This window comes from Thermobia domestica, chromosome 12, assembly GCF_964235325.1.
Source record: "Thermobia domestica chromosome 12, izTheDome1.hap1.1, whole genome shotgun sequence".
Lineage (NCBI taxonomy): Eukaryota > Metazoa > Arthropoda > Insecta > Zygentoma > Lepismatidae > Thermobia > Thermobia domestica.
Genome location: NC_137465.1, coordinates 63238905 through 63252309, shown reverse-complemented (window position 1 = coordinate 63252309; position 13405 = coordinate 63238905). Strand labels below are relative to the sequence as shown.

Sequence of the window (13405 nt, the reverse complement as noted above, 5' to 3'; positions counted from 1 at the left end):
TGAATTCTTTAAAGTGTGCTTAGTGTTGAGTTGTGAGTACAATTGGCTTTAACTTATTTGAAATAACAAGTTATCAATATTGTTTACAGTCTCGATAGCTTTTGATACAATGCTTGCAGTTTATATCGACTGTTACTCATGAGTTCAAGTGTAGAGGGGATTATGGTTTGAAAAGAGTTATTATCCCATAATGTAATCACCATGTAAAGAAAACCGTGGGAAAGGGATATAGGACTTTCGTAAGTAGCATGTAAATCTACCAAAGCATGCTAGAATTTCTTGCTAGAACCAGCTATAAATCCACCAAAACATGCTAGAATTTCGTGCTGGAATTAGCATATTAATCCATCATAGTTTACTACAATTACTTGCTGGAGCAAGCTTACAATCTAGCACATGCTAGAATTCATTGCTGGAAACACAAGAATATCCATCAAATAAAGCTGGATAATCTAGCAACATATGCTGAATGTTGTCCCAATTACCAGGAAAAATGCTGGACTTTATGCTAGTCCATCATCAAATTGTTGCTAGATATAATGGAAATCCTTTGCTGGAAAATATGCAGTTCATGCCGGACCAGCAATATTTTCAGCAGAAATTTCAACCTGGGTACCTCTACAAGAATGAACCCTCCCGGTAATTAGAACTGATGTTAACCGCCAACATTATAACCAAAATACAATTAGATGTTCTATCTTAGGGTGCCAGTTGAAACTTCCTCTTTTCTCTTCATGATTTTGCCGACAGAGGAATGTGAAACTTTTTTCATATTTTGTGCATTGTCTTACGGTACAGCTCATTTTGCGTTCTATAACTTACGCCCATGTAACTGCTCTGAGTGGTCAATAGACTTACAACCGATATACTCCCAGTCCTCGAGCTACATACCCTGGCACACGTTCGTGCTTGTGAGTCTAATCGGAACGGATTTGTTTCTGCCTCTCTGTTTGCTACATGTTTGTGCTGTTCCATCATCTCACTTGACACTATCATCTCCTATATTCCTATTTAACGCATGATGTCAATTATCCTTATTGTTAAGAATGTATTGTCCCGCTTCGGAATTTTTTCACAGATTAGTACTCAAGCCTTACAGAATGTTTTGGACTGATTAATTATATTACAGGAATTTTGGAGTAACACTACTTTTAGTGACATTTTATCTTTTATTCATGCGATCGAAGTAGTTAACGTTCCTTGAACCTTTACGTATTATTACTCTCAGTTGTTGTTACTTATTTTTTACTAGTTGTTTCACCAGAACCTTAGGCCCACTGTACCTTAAATTGGTTAGATTTAATGTGTTAATTTTGATATATTTTTAAATAATTACATTAAAACAATAGTTTTTCAGCTGTAATTAAATCGCCACAATAGTTTTAAATTGACAATTTGCCTGTACAGTTTAACAGCAGATAGCGCACACAGCAACATCTTTAGCGTCAGACATTCAAGTGTTAGTGCATGAAGCGACATCTATGAGTGTAACTGAGGTAAGATGACACAGAGACTGGGGCTTTGTCATTTATGATTAGAATTTGTTATTCATTAGCTTACCGCTAGCTTTTTCCTGGACTTCTGTTCATCCTTAATTTCAATTTTCTAAAAACAAAAGGAAAATCAAGGATAGGTCTATTTTATGTTGTACGCGATCTATGGAAAATTGACCATCCTATCTTGACCAAAATTGATACGAGGATAAACGTTCACGAGATTAATACACATAATAAAATGGAGATCTAACTATGCTTCTCGTTCATTCTTCTACGCGTGGCCACTGGTTAGTGAAGTGAAGAAACTTACTTTAAAAAGCGATTGATGGAACTCATCCGATTTTGATCAAAATTGGTATGATGGATGAACGTGAGATTGGAAAGCAAGTAAAATATTACGCTATGCACGCTTTTGGGTCGCGAATTATTGTCCATAAAAGTTGAAGCTTGGACTCATTTTTTGACTAAATCCAAACCTCAACTTTGATGGCCAATAAGTCCTCGACCAAAAATCTTCGCAAGATAATGTTTCACAAGCTTGCTCTTGCACAGCTCTTCATGATCCACCAATATATCAGATATAGTCAAGTGGAGTCGTTTGATTCTCACGTTAATTATCACCAAATTTGGGATTTGACCGTAGTTAAATTTTCGCAGAAAGGTACTAGACGTGATTGATAAAACTCGTCCAATTTTGACCAAATTGTGCACTTTCAAATTAGGCACGATGCCTTTTTGAGTTTAGTATGCATATGAAATATGCTGTTCAAACCTTTGATTCCGTACTAATGGAGTCCAAATCCCATATATTGGCCAATAACTCGAGATCGAAGATCTGCACGGTACGATACTTTATATGTATGTTCAGCTTGTAAAGATCTAACAACATAACAAATTTGGTTAAGCGGAAAACTTTGATTTCTGACCACCAAAGTTCTCTGCATTGCGAGGTTGTCCTGTATGACTTCTCTTCTAATGGTTCGTATTGTGTTTGGAGTTCGAGCGGTTGAGACCATGTTCTCCTTACAATTTCCGGCCAACTACATACCACAGGAACCTATTGGGCACATAGAGAGATAATGACATCCACATTAGCTTTGCTGACGATCAAACCCTCTTCTTTGATCAGTTTTAAAATTGCTAACATGGTACGCGAGGATCTGAATGTGTTATATATCGTTGAAAAGGTCACACACAGTACGCCTCACATGTGAAATATCTCGCTTGAATGGGGCTTGTAGGTAGCGTGGCGACTATTTGAAGATCAGAACAAGGTACGCACCGAAACACCAGCAAACGTGGACAAAATAGGAAATTGTGACGTATTTGTTTTGAGACGTGGTGTGTATATATAGGTTTGAAAGGTATCTGAATATGAATCTGACATCAAATGTTTACAAATCAAAATGGCGGACACAAATTACCAAAACAAGCTACGGATCTGAAATTGATTCTACAGAGATATCCGACGTCGCTATGTATGAATCGGATGCCAAAAATGTAAAATTCAAAATAGCGGATACAAGATAGCAGACAAAATCCAAACCACTGCAATATAGCAAAGCGGGTTAGAGGTTTTCATCGTCACTGAGTACGAATCCAATGTTAAAAGTGCAAAATGCAATATGACGGATCAATATGGCGGACAAATGTACAAAAGTACGGAATGGACATATGTGTATCGAGACGAGCCTGGCCTCCGTCTCGATATTGGTCTCGAATTAGAGACAAAACCGAAACGAGATCGAGATTAGCCTTGGTGTCGGAACCATCCTTACTTTGTTATATATATGGCTCACAAGTCTACACGGCATAATATGAAACCGGAAAGACACTTATGGAGGCATAACGATGTTTTAAACTCCAGCTCTCACTTTTCACTGTCATTGTTCGGATCCTCAGATGGTATCTGTAAATAATCGCAACGTACCCTACAGGCGCCATTCAAGCGAAATATTACTGATGTAAAATGTTCTCGGTGAGAGCTTTTCAGCGATATAGCCTATAACACATGCCTATCCCCGCATATCTCTTCGGGAGCGGGGAAGAAGTTGGTAGTAAAATAATGATTCTCTATGATTGCATTGCAATCTGTTCGTATCATAAAACTTTCATGTGCTCTAAAAACCTGCCCTGCATTCCGTGCCTCAATTTTGGCATGATTGTATAGCAAAACATGCTCCCTGTTTATTGTAAAACATCACCTGCCCCTACTTACCCCGCTATATACCATACGAATGTAAGAATCACATATGTCCGTTCTGTACATATCTTTTGCACTTTTAACATTGAATTCCCACTCAGCGACGACAAAAACCTCTACCTACCTGCTTTCAGTTCCATAGCAGTGTTTTGCATTTTGTCCGCCATTTTGGATCCGCCAATTTGAATTTTACACTACTGGTGTCCGATTCATACATATTGACGTCGAATATCTCTATACCCAATTTCGAATCCATAGCTTTTTTGTAATTTGTGTCCGCCATATTGGATCCGCCATTTTAATTTGTAAACATTCGATGTCAGATTCGTACTCAGCTACCTTTCAACCCTATGTATACACCACGTCTCAAAGCAATTACATCATAGTTTTCTATTTTGTCCACGTTTTTTGGTGTTTCGGAGCGTTTCTTGTTTTGATATTCAAATTGTCGCCACGACCCCTGCAAGCCTCATTCAAGCGAGATAATTCACATATGAGGTGTACTGGGTGTGGCCTTTCCAACGATATACAGTATAACACATGCAGATTCCCCCTACCACTTCAAGTACTTCCCTAGTAAGTGAATATAACTGGGAAGTGAAGAGTTCACCAATGAACTCCTTACAAAATGTTATCAATCACTTTTACCTTCATCGTTCCACGTATAGTTCTTAACTGATTTTGTCATCAAGTAGGCCTATAGTTTCAAGTGTAGCCAGCAATGTATGGTGCCATAACAACGGACATGAGTCGTTCGGGAAGGCCAGTGAAAGTAGACTATTTTTTACTGTGGACAACTTTCTTAATTGTAGATCGGAATTCCCACCACAGGTACATACATATAGTATGTCGGGAAAATAACGGAACGTTTTAACTTAAACAAAACGAATTATGTATTTTACTAACTGTAGTTCTTTTTATTCAAAATCCATAACTTCAGCATCAATACAATACAACGCTGGGCACGTTCAACCAATGATAGAGTTTTTACTGTCCTTTTTCGAAATCGCCTCAATAAGTCTCGTCACGTCACGATAGATTGGACAATGTGTAGGCTAACATTGTCATAAAATTTTCCTTTCGTGGTCAATTTTAATTTTGGGAATAGGAAATAATCACTCGGCAATAAATCAGGCGAATACGGAGGATGTGAAAGCACACAGATGTGTTTTTTAGTCAAAAAGTCACGAACTGAAACGGTTCGGTGATATGGTCCATTGTCGTGCAATAAAGACCATCTGCCTGGCGCTTGGTACTCGGGTCTTACTCAAACGATTCGTTTCCACAAACGCTTCACAATATCCCGATAATATTCACCATTAACAGTTTGTCTCTGTGTAACGAATTCCGAAGTATAATATCTTTGGAATCGTAAAAACAAAACAACATTGTCTTCTCACGTGACTTTTGAAAACGCAATTTTTTTGCTTTTGGAGAATCTGGGGACTTCCACGTAGCAATTTGGCGTCTTGTTTGCGGGTCGTACCTGAAACACCAAGTCTCATCGCCAGTTACAATCGATTCCAGGAATGTTCTGTTCTGTGTGGTTGTATTAATCACGTCCTTGCAATGTTCAACGCGAGCAAGTTTTGGGTCGTTAGTTCAGGTGTACGGAAGAAATGAAGCAGACTTTCCGTTTCTTTAAATCCTTTGTCAAAATTTCGTGAATCATGTCTTTTATCGTATTTAATTTCTCCGCCATCATTTCACAGTCGAATTCGAATTGCGGGTGATCATTTCACGCACTTGTTCCACCAACTCATCGCGATTTTTGTTTAGTCGGCTTGCCTGGCTTTGGGTCGTTTTCCAAGGACTCACGACCATCCCGGAATCGCGTATACAACTCGGACACACTTGTACGAGATAGCAATTGTTACTATACACTTGTTTTATCATTTCCAGTGTTTGTGTAAATGTTTTACCTAGCTTGAAACAAAATTTAATATTGGGTCTTTCCTCCATCGTGTTTTTGTGACGTGGTGACACCAGATACACTCACTTTTCTTGCTATAACTTGACACTTCGTTAATCTGTTCTCATGATTGTGGTCTCGTTTTACTGAGCAGATATGCAGCTTTACGATGATATGTTGCTTCCATAGATGGAGCTAAAGGTTATATGTAAAGAGAAAAGTTCCATTACTTTTCCAACATATTATTATGACAACACCTCATGATGGTGTTATAGCGTTATCTTTCACTTTAGCAATATCGATTGAGACGGTTGAATGCGGTGCTTCTGTGATCCTTGTCGAAACGTGAAATGGGTGATCGAAATAAACAATGAACATGTTCTAAATTTGTAGAAACGACTACAGAAGCTAGGAGAAACGTACTAGTACAAAATATTGCTAGTATTATTTAGTGCCACATCAATGAGATACAGCGACCTTTCAGTAGTTTACCGTTTCCAAAATTGAAGAATGTCTGTGAGGAATGATTCCAGTTCTGGTCGTCCTTTGTGAGTAGGAGTGAGGATTAAATTGTCAAGATTAATGCGCTTGTGAGACCCCATCGTTGACTCACTGTCTGTGAAATTGTGATGGAGTTAAATATTTCCATTGGCATATGTCCCCAAAGATCTAGACGTATGGCGTGTATTGGCGAAAATGTGTCGAGAAATCACACACAGGATCAGAACACTTGTGTTACCATCAGTAAGTAATTGGAGGAAAGAACTGTCACTGATTCGGAATTCGTGAACAATATCACTACAGAGGACAATATGGATTTAAGGGTATGACTCAAAACCAAAGTAATGTAATCTCAATAGAAGTCGCTGTATCCTAGTGATCTGAAAAGGCCAAACAAGTCGATCCTAGCTGAAAATGCTACTGATTTTTTTTTTTTTTTACATGATTGGTTTCGAATTTCACGAATGTGTTCCATATCGCTAAACTGTCAATAAGAAGTCTACACAGTTATAATAGTTTCGCGATCCCCTTCTTCGTAAACAAGTGACCATTAACATAACATTGCTCCGCGTTACATTTTAAGAATGGTATTCAACTTCTTGGCCAAAAACAGCATCCCTGTCGTATATCCCGCCTATTCCTCGGGTTTAGTTCCGTTTTCCTATATCCTTTCCCTACATTGACACCCATCTTAAAAGAGGAACCATTTGTCATCATCAGGACATCTAAGTTAACACGACGTGGGTACTCCAGCGCATCACACAATTGGACTGCTTGCATCCAAAATTTTGCCGCCTCTTAAATTGTGCAGCCCTGTGCTCAAGCACAGAATAGCACTTACCTAAATACGGACTTGAGTATAGGTCGCTTCCCTCGAAGAGTGCTATATTACAATCATTCCACCTGCTATAGCGATAACTGTATTGTGTAAAAGACACTTGAACACTTATTCCTCTTTCACAACCACTAACTTATTCCCATTAGTAAACCTAGGACTGTAGCAAATAGAGACTTATACCGTCTTCTTGGTTGGATTGTAGTTTAGCGTGCTTTTCAGCACCGAGGCTATATGAAATGTGGAGCTACAGCTATTTTTCGTCTTCATTGAAGCCTTTCTTCCAAACTTAAGTTTCAAAATATTCAAAAGTATATAATCTACAAGTAAGAAAGAACATTTTTTTAAAGCTTGACTACATATGAGTCAGGGTACATGAAAAGAGTTTGTGAATCCAGGGCGAACCATGAAGTCAGGACCTTACTAACTCTAATGAGTCGCAGCTTCTGATTTTAAATTCTAATATATTTTATTTATTTTCTTATTGATTGATTTACTTTCATTTATTTAATTGCCTAGCTACTTAGTTAAATTAAGTATCTCTGTTTACATATTACACTGATTGATTAAAATTATGAATTCTGTATTACATTAGCCCTTCCAGCTAACCTATAGCTAGAGCGAGTGTCTTTGATGCAAGTGGTCCGAGATTCGATTCTCGATGGGAGAGCATAAAAATTTATACGCGTTACGGTGGTTCGGATTCTACTTTAAACTGTAGGTTCACGTCTCATAAAGCGTCGTTGCTGAAAAGGGACGCTAATCTTAAAGAAACAAAAATCCCGTACCACCTTGCATGATCCACTGAACGTTAAATAAATGAATGAATAAAAGAAAAAGAGAAAGACCGGACTAAGAATATGTGTCCAAAGGACAAAGGAAGCGAAATAATTTACTACTATTATTATTCAAAATAAAAATTAAGTAAAAATATATCATAGTCCTGTTAGATAGGTTGGTTGAGTGGAGTAGATCCTATGCGCCATTTATACCATACATCCCATGACTGGGGTTGCTCCAATTTGAGCAATAGCTTCATTTCAAATTATACTGGGGGGGGGGGGGAAGACGAAAGGTTACGTTTTTATTCTATATCAATACGTAATTTATTAAAAATCATGTGTTTCCCAGATTGACAAATTAATGTTCGTTGAGAAAGAGAAATGAACACAGCAGAACCGTATGTTTCCAGAGCCTAACCGAACAGAAAGATAAATCGCCATAAACAAATTAAAGAAACACAAATCTTCGGGTATAGGCATAATTCCGGCTGATTTAATTTTAGTTGGAAGGGAAAAATTGTGAAACAAGATACACAGACCCATTTTCCTTATCGGTAACTACGAAGAATTGCCACAAGAGTGGAAAGAATCACTCATCGTTTCAATTCACAAGAAAGGCGACAAAACTCAGTAATTATTTTTGTCCAAGAATCTCCACAACAAGCAGTGGCGGATCTAGAAGGTAAAACTGGGGGGGGGGCAACCAGAAGCCAGAATATGATAGCTATATAATGAGTTCAGTACAAACTTTCAAAAATATATAAATAATAGCTTAAATTAGTTTTGTCACTCAAAAGCTGGAGGGGCTATAGCCTTCCCCGGGTCCGGGCAAGATCCACCTCTGACGCGAAGAATGGCCTGAAACAACAAGATGCGTTGTCGCCATTATTACTCAACTTTGGTCTGGACTAAGCTATTAGCAAAATCAAAGATAGCAAACAGGGCTTAGAGCTAAATTATCTTCACCAGGTTATGGGGTATGTTGATGATGTAAATTTCATACAGGATGATATAAATACAATAGAAAGAAATGCAGAGGTCTTATTAAACGCTTGCAGCGACATGGCTTTAGAAGTGAATGCAGAGGAAATGCAAATTCGTCAAAATCCCACGCAAGTTCGTGCTGTCGAGGAATTTGAACCTTAAAATATATAAAATGATAATCATGCATGTTGGGGCATACGGTTCCGAAATATGATCGCTTACTCTGAGGAAAAAATCAAACATTTTTTTTTTTAGAATAAAATCCTGAGACGAATGTTCAAACTCAAGATGAACGGGAATGGGAAAACTTAATAACGAGGAACTGCATAATTTATTGGGTTATGAGATAGATGATGCTGCGGTACTAAATACACCGAAAGGAGCTAAGTGTTAGAGTTAATAGTCGGTATTAGAATTAATGATCTCGGCGAAGCTCTTACAAGGAGAAGGCAGACTTTTGTAAGTGAACTTCGAGGCCATTTTTTGCGAGGAGGTAGTGCACATTTAAAGAGTTAATATTACAAACTGGGAGAGCGCAATGAGCAAAAATAAGGGAGAAAAAACATCTAATTTTTTCTACTCGCCACATATACTGTTCGACGTGCAAACTTATCAAGTGACGGCGTGGCAGGGTGTGTGAAGTTTGCAACTCACATGCAAAGGGTCCCGGGTTGCATTCCCGTTCGAGTCAATCTTTGTTTGGTTTTTGTTTCTTCTAATGAAGTAACCATTTGTAACTATAAATAAAATATTAATTCACCATATGTTTATAATGAATAAAACAATAGAAATTTTAAAATCACTTGTAAAATCGTTCAATGTTCCATGTTAACTAGCAAGAAAATTTAATCTATTCCTTAAATATACTGATATCACGAGTTGTATTATGGTAACGACAGTCAACGGCGCCGGTTTTTCTGTAAATTTGTGGGGGGCGGGCATTCATAAAAAATACATACAACAATACAAGTAACAAGAAGAAATACATATGAAAATACATATTCATAAAAATACATGAGGCCCCACATGAGCTTGGGGGGACGGGCCCCACATGATCGGCGCCCTTGACGACAGTCGTTGTGTAATAAATGTTCTTGACGCTTCGTGTCTCCATTTGTTGACAGTGTGCGATTTACAAAGGAGTTGAGGGGGAAATCCCCTTTGATAATACTGAATGTTGCTATAACAAAAGCAGATTTCCCCCTCATTCCCCTTGTAATTCTCACACTGTCAACAGATGTGGACACGGAGCTTCAAGAACATTTTTTACACAATAACTGCAGTAACAAAAATATTTACGGAAGAGATTAAATTTTGTTCCTAGTTAACATGGAACATCAAAAGAATTTACAAGTGATTGAAAATTTCTATTGTTTTATTCATTATAAACATATGGTGAATGAACATTTTACTTAGACTTACAAATGCCTACTTTATTGGTTGAAGCAAAAAAAGAAAAAAAAAAGCTTGAGTCGAACGAAAATCGAACCCGGGACCCTTTGCACTTGATTCGCTGATTTTTCTCACTCTGCCACGCCGTCACTTGATAAGTTCGCGCGTCGTACGTTATATGCGGCGAGTAGAAAACTTTAAGACTGTTTTTCTCCATCATTTTTGCCCATCGCGCTCTCACACTTTGTAATATTAACTCTTTAAATGTGCACTACCACCTCGAAAAAAATGGCCCCGATGTTCACTTACCAAAGTGTGCCTTCTCCTTGTTAGTTGAGTATTTTTTTTATAGAGAGGTTTCAGTATCAGATCATTAACGATGATTACATTACTAGAGTTTCGTATTAACATATTACGAATAATTAAAACTTCGCTGGGTCGGCTCGAACCAGCAATCTTTCGGCTAACATCCGAACACTCTAACCGATTTCGCACGGAGGCCCGTTACATTTCTGAACGTTGTTTTGCAATAGTAGGCATACAGCACCACAACACGACGGTACTTTACTTGGAATACACAATATAGTATTTTGTAAAAGTAAACTATCGACATGCTTTTTATAAAACTATTCATTTCTGAAAATTGTTGTATGTAATTCTCTTCATTACTGTAAAAACAAATATTCTTTAAAATTTCTTTTCCTATATTAAACTCTATTTCCTGATAATCTGAGATATCATCTTTCTTTTGCCAATAATTTTATCATTAATTCGACTCAAATAACAAAGCGAGTTTCATACACTTCGCGATAATTTTTGCCATCTATTACTCTATGGGATTATTTATGTGTGTCGCACAGCACGTGTATCAAATATGTGGAAGGTATGCGATATATTCGTGTCTTCTTCATTTACCTCGTCTATGGACAGTGCTTCTTCATGTATGTGGCTCCTATGAGTATTAGGCGTGTAAGAGCGTAGTAATAATACTTTCGTATCTCAAGTTTGCAACTTTTTATAAAATGAACAACATGACATAAACAGTTCCTTTAAGCGATTTCAGGATAAGATTTTTTCCTAAATAAAACATTACTTTAAACAGTCTTTTCTGTCAAGATCGTTCTAAACAAGATTTTTGAAACATATAGTTATGAAGAGAAAAGTTACCCATGTTGATCTTGTCTTCAAATTTCAATTTTCTTATTGATTACTTTAATAAGTGAAAAGGAAAATAACATAGCAGAGCGTGGTTTCGATCCACGGACCTCTGGGTTATAGGCCCAGCACGCTTCCACTGCGCCACTCTGCTGCTGCTTCTTAACACCATCATTGACTCTTGAAATTGTATTATTGTTATTGTCTATTAGCACATTGTAATAATTCTATGGCAATATACATCAATACTGACGGTGTAGTATAACTGATGTAAGTAAAAGAGAGAGCAACATTGAGCAGTCCCTCCTTTCTATCTTCGTCTTCTTCGTCCTTTATCTTATTTCATTGACACCAACAAATAATGTCCAACAATTATTACTACCTCTACACAGAATCGAAACTTGCCACGGATTAGAGATCAGTTATTCAAGTTTGAGGATCTCCATTTTGACGTCTGGAATCTATTTCTTACATAGAATATACTGTATGTTTTGCCTATTTTGTAATGTTTCCATGCAATCATAACCGGATCAGTTCATGCAATTACCAAATTGGGTACATTGTTGTAACCAAATAAAGCCGGCGGGACCTGATTCTATGTCACTCGCTTTCGTACAAACTCGTAAACAGATGTGCCCCCTTCCCTGTCATAGTATTTTGCCCTCAAGACAACTCGATTAAAGAATTACAACACACAGGTCCATATTTACGCTGGGATCATAGTTACAAGAGGTGCATTAGAGTTACATAGAGCCTAGAGCGACATATTTTTAAAAATTGAGATTAAAGTATGGTAAACGGAAAAAAGAGGATGGCTACGAATATAACGTGAATCGGTACTGCTGACAATGTTGATGCAGTACCAGGGCCAGATTAAGGGAAGGGCTTAGGGAGCTATAGCCACGGGGATCCAGGTGGAACAGCGGCCTCCACTGTGATCAAAATCTCAACTGGGTATCTAAAAAGAATCATCAAAATACAATCATCATAAAATAAAATATGACCAAAAATATGAAACATATTCCCTTAACTCTCCTACTGTACTTTCACAGAAATGTATTAGGTGAAGCTAGCGGGGGCCACATTTTTTCCAGCCCCGGGCCTCTAGATGGGTTAATCCAGCCCTATGCAGTACCACTTAGTGACCAAGTCAGACCGTTGTAAAGCTCCTGTTTGTGTAAAACTATAATGGATTGAAATACGTGGTTTGTTTTTTTAGGTTTTTGTATTGTTTCTATAGACATTACTGAATACAAACAAAACGGCAAAAGCAAAATATGTTGGTCGAAAAATGGGCTGGGCGGTAAAATTGTTAGATACTGTCTTTCACATGGCCGTCATCTACATAATTGATTTCCTGTGTAAGCGTAATAGAGGTTTTAGTATAGTTTTCACAGGAGGAAAAAATTGCTGTTCCAATCTCGTACTTTAGAAATATTAGTTTACACGAAATATGAATACAAGTCGCAAGAAGTCATGCACTTATTCTCTATTTTTCTGCTCGTATGAGTGTGTAAACATACATGAACAATCTTAAACTGTTTTTCTCCAGTATAAAAATCTTCGCAGTATGTGGTCATGGTGTAGTGGTTATCACATCTGCCTAACACGCGGAAGATCCCAAGTTCGATTTCTAGAGAGTACATTGATACTTTATTTTATTATGTAAAGGTATCTGATAACGTGGTTTGCGATTTTACAGTCAACCTTAACACACCTTGAAGTCATTACCTATGCCATTCTATTATATATACCATGCGATTACCTTACTCTACAACGGCTTTACATGTAATTAATTATTAGCGAAAGCGCGAATATGAAATAAAAGTAAAGCTAGCGAAAGTAAAGTAGGCTTTTACGGAAAGGAGCATAATTTCTGAGTCGTTGTATGAAGTGTTAATAAACAGTAATGCAATGATTGGGTGTAAATTATGACCGATATATCGAGAGACTGGCCAACATGCAAGACTGATTTAAAATGATAACAAACTTTAAAAATGTCGACTTAAATCAAAATAGAAATGCAATCTTTCAGTTGAGCGTCCCGCGATTATGCTCTTTAGGCTAATGGAGATGATCATTCAGACAAACGAAAGATGATCGAAGAATTGGTGGAGTAAGAAAGTGGGAGAAAACGGAAATATC

At 37.5% G+C, this 13405-nt stretch overlaps 1 non-coding gene across 1 annotated transcript; it reads right to left on the bottom strand.

Moving 5' to 3' along the window:
• Positions 1-11342: 11342 nt before the first annotated feature.
• On the bottom strand, positions 11343-11414 carry TRNAI-UAU (transfer RNA isoleucine (anticodon UAU)). The gene has a single exon. It is a non-coding gene; the product is annotated as a tRNA-Ile (tRNA).
• Between the last annotated feature and the right edge of the window lie 1991 nt (positions 11415-13405).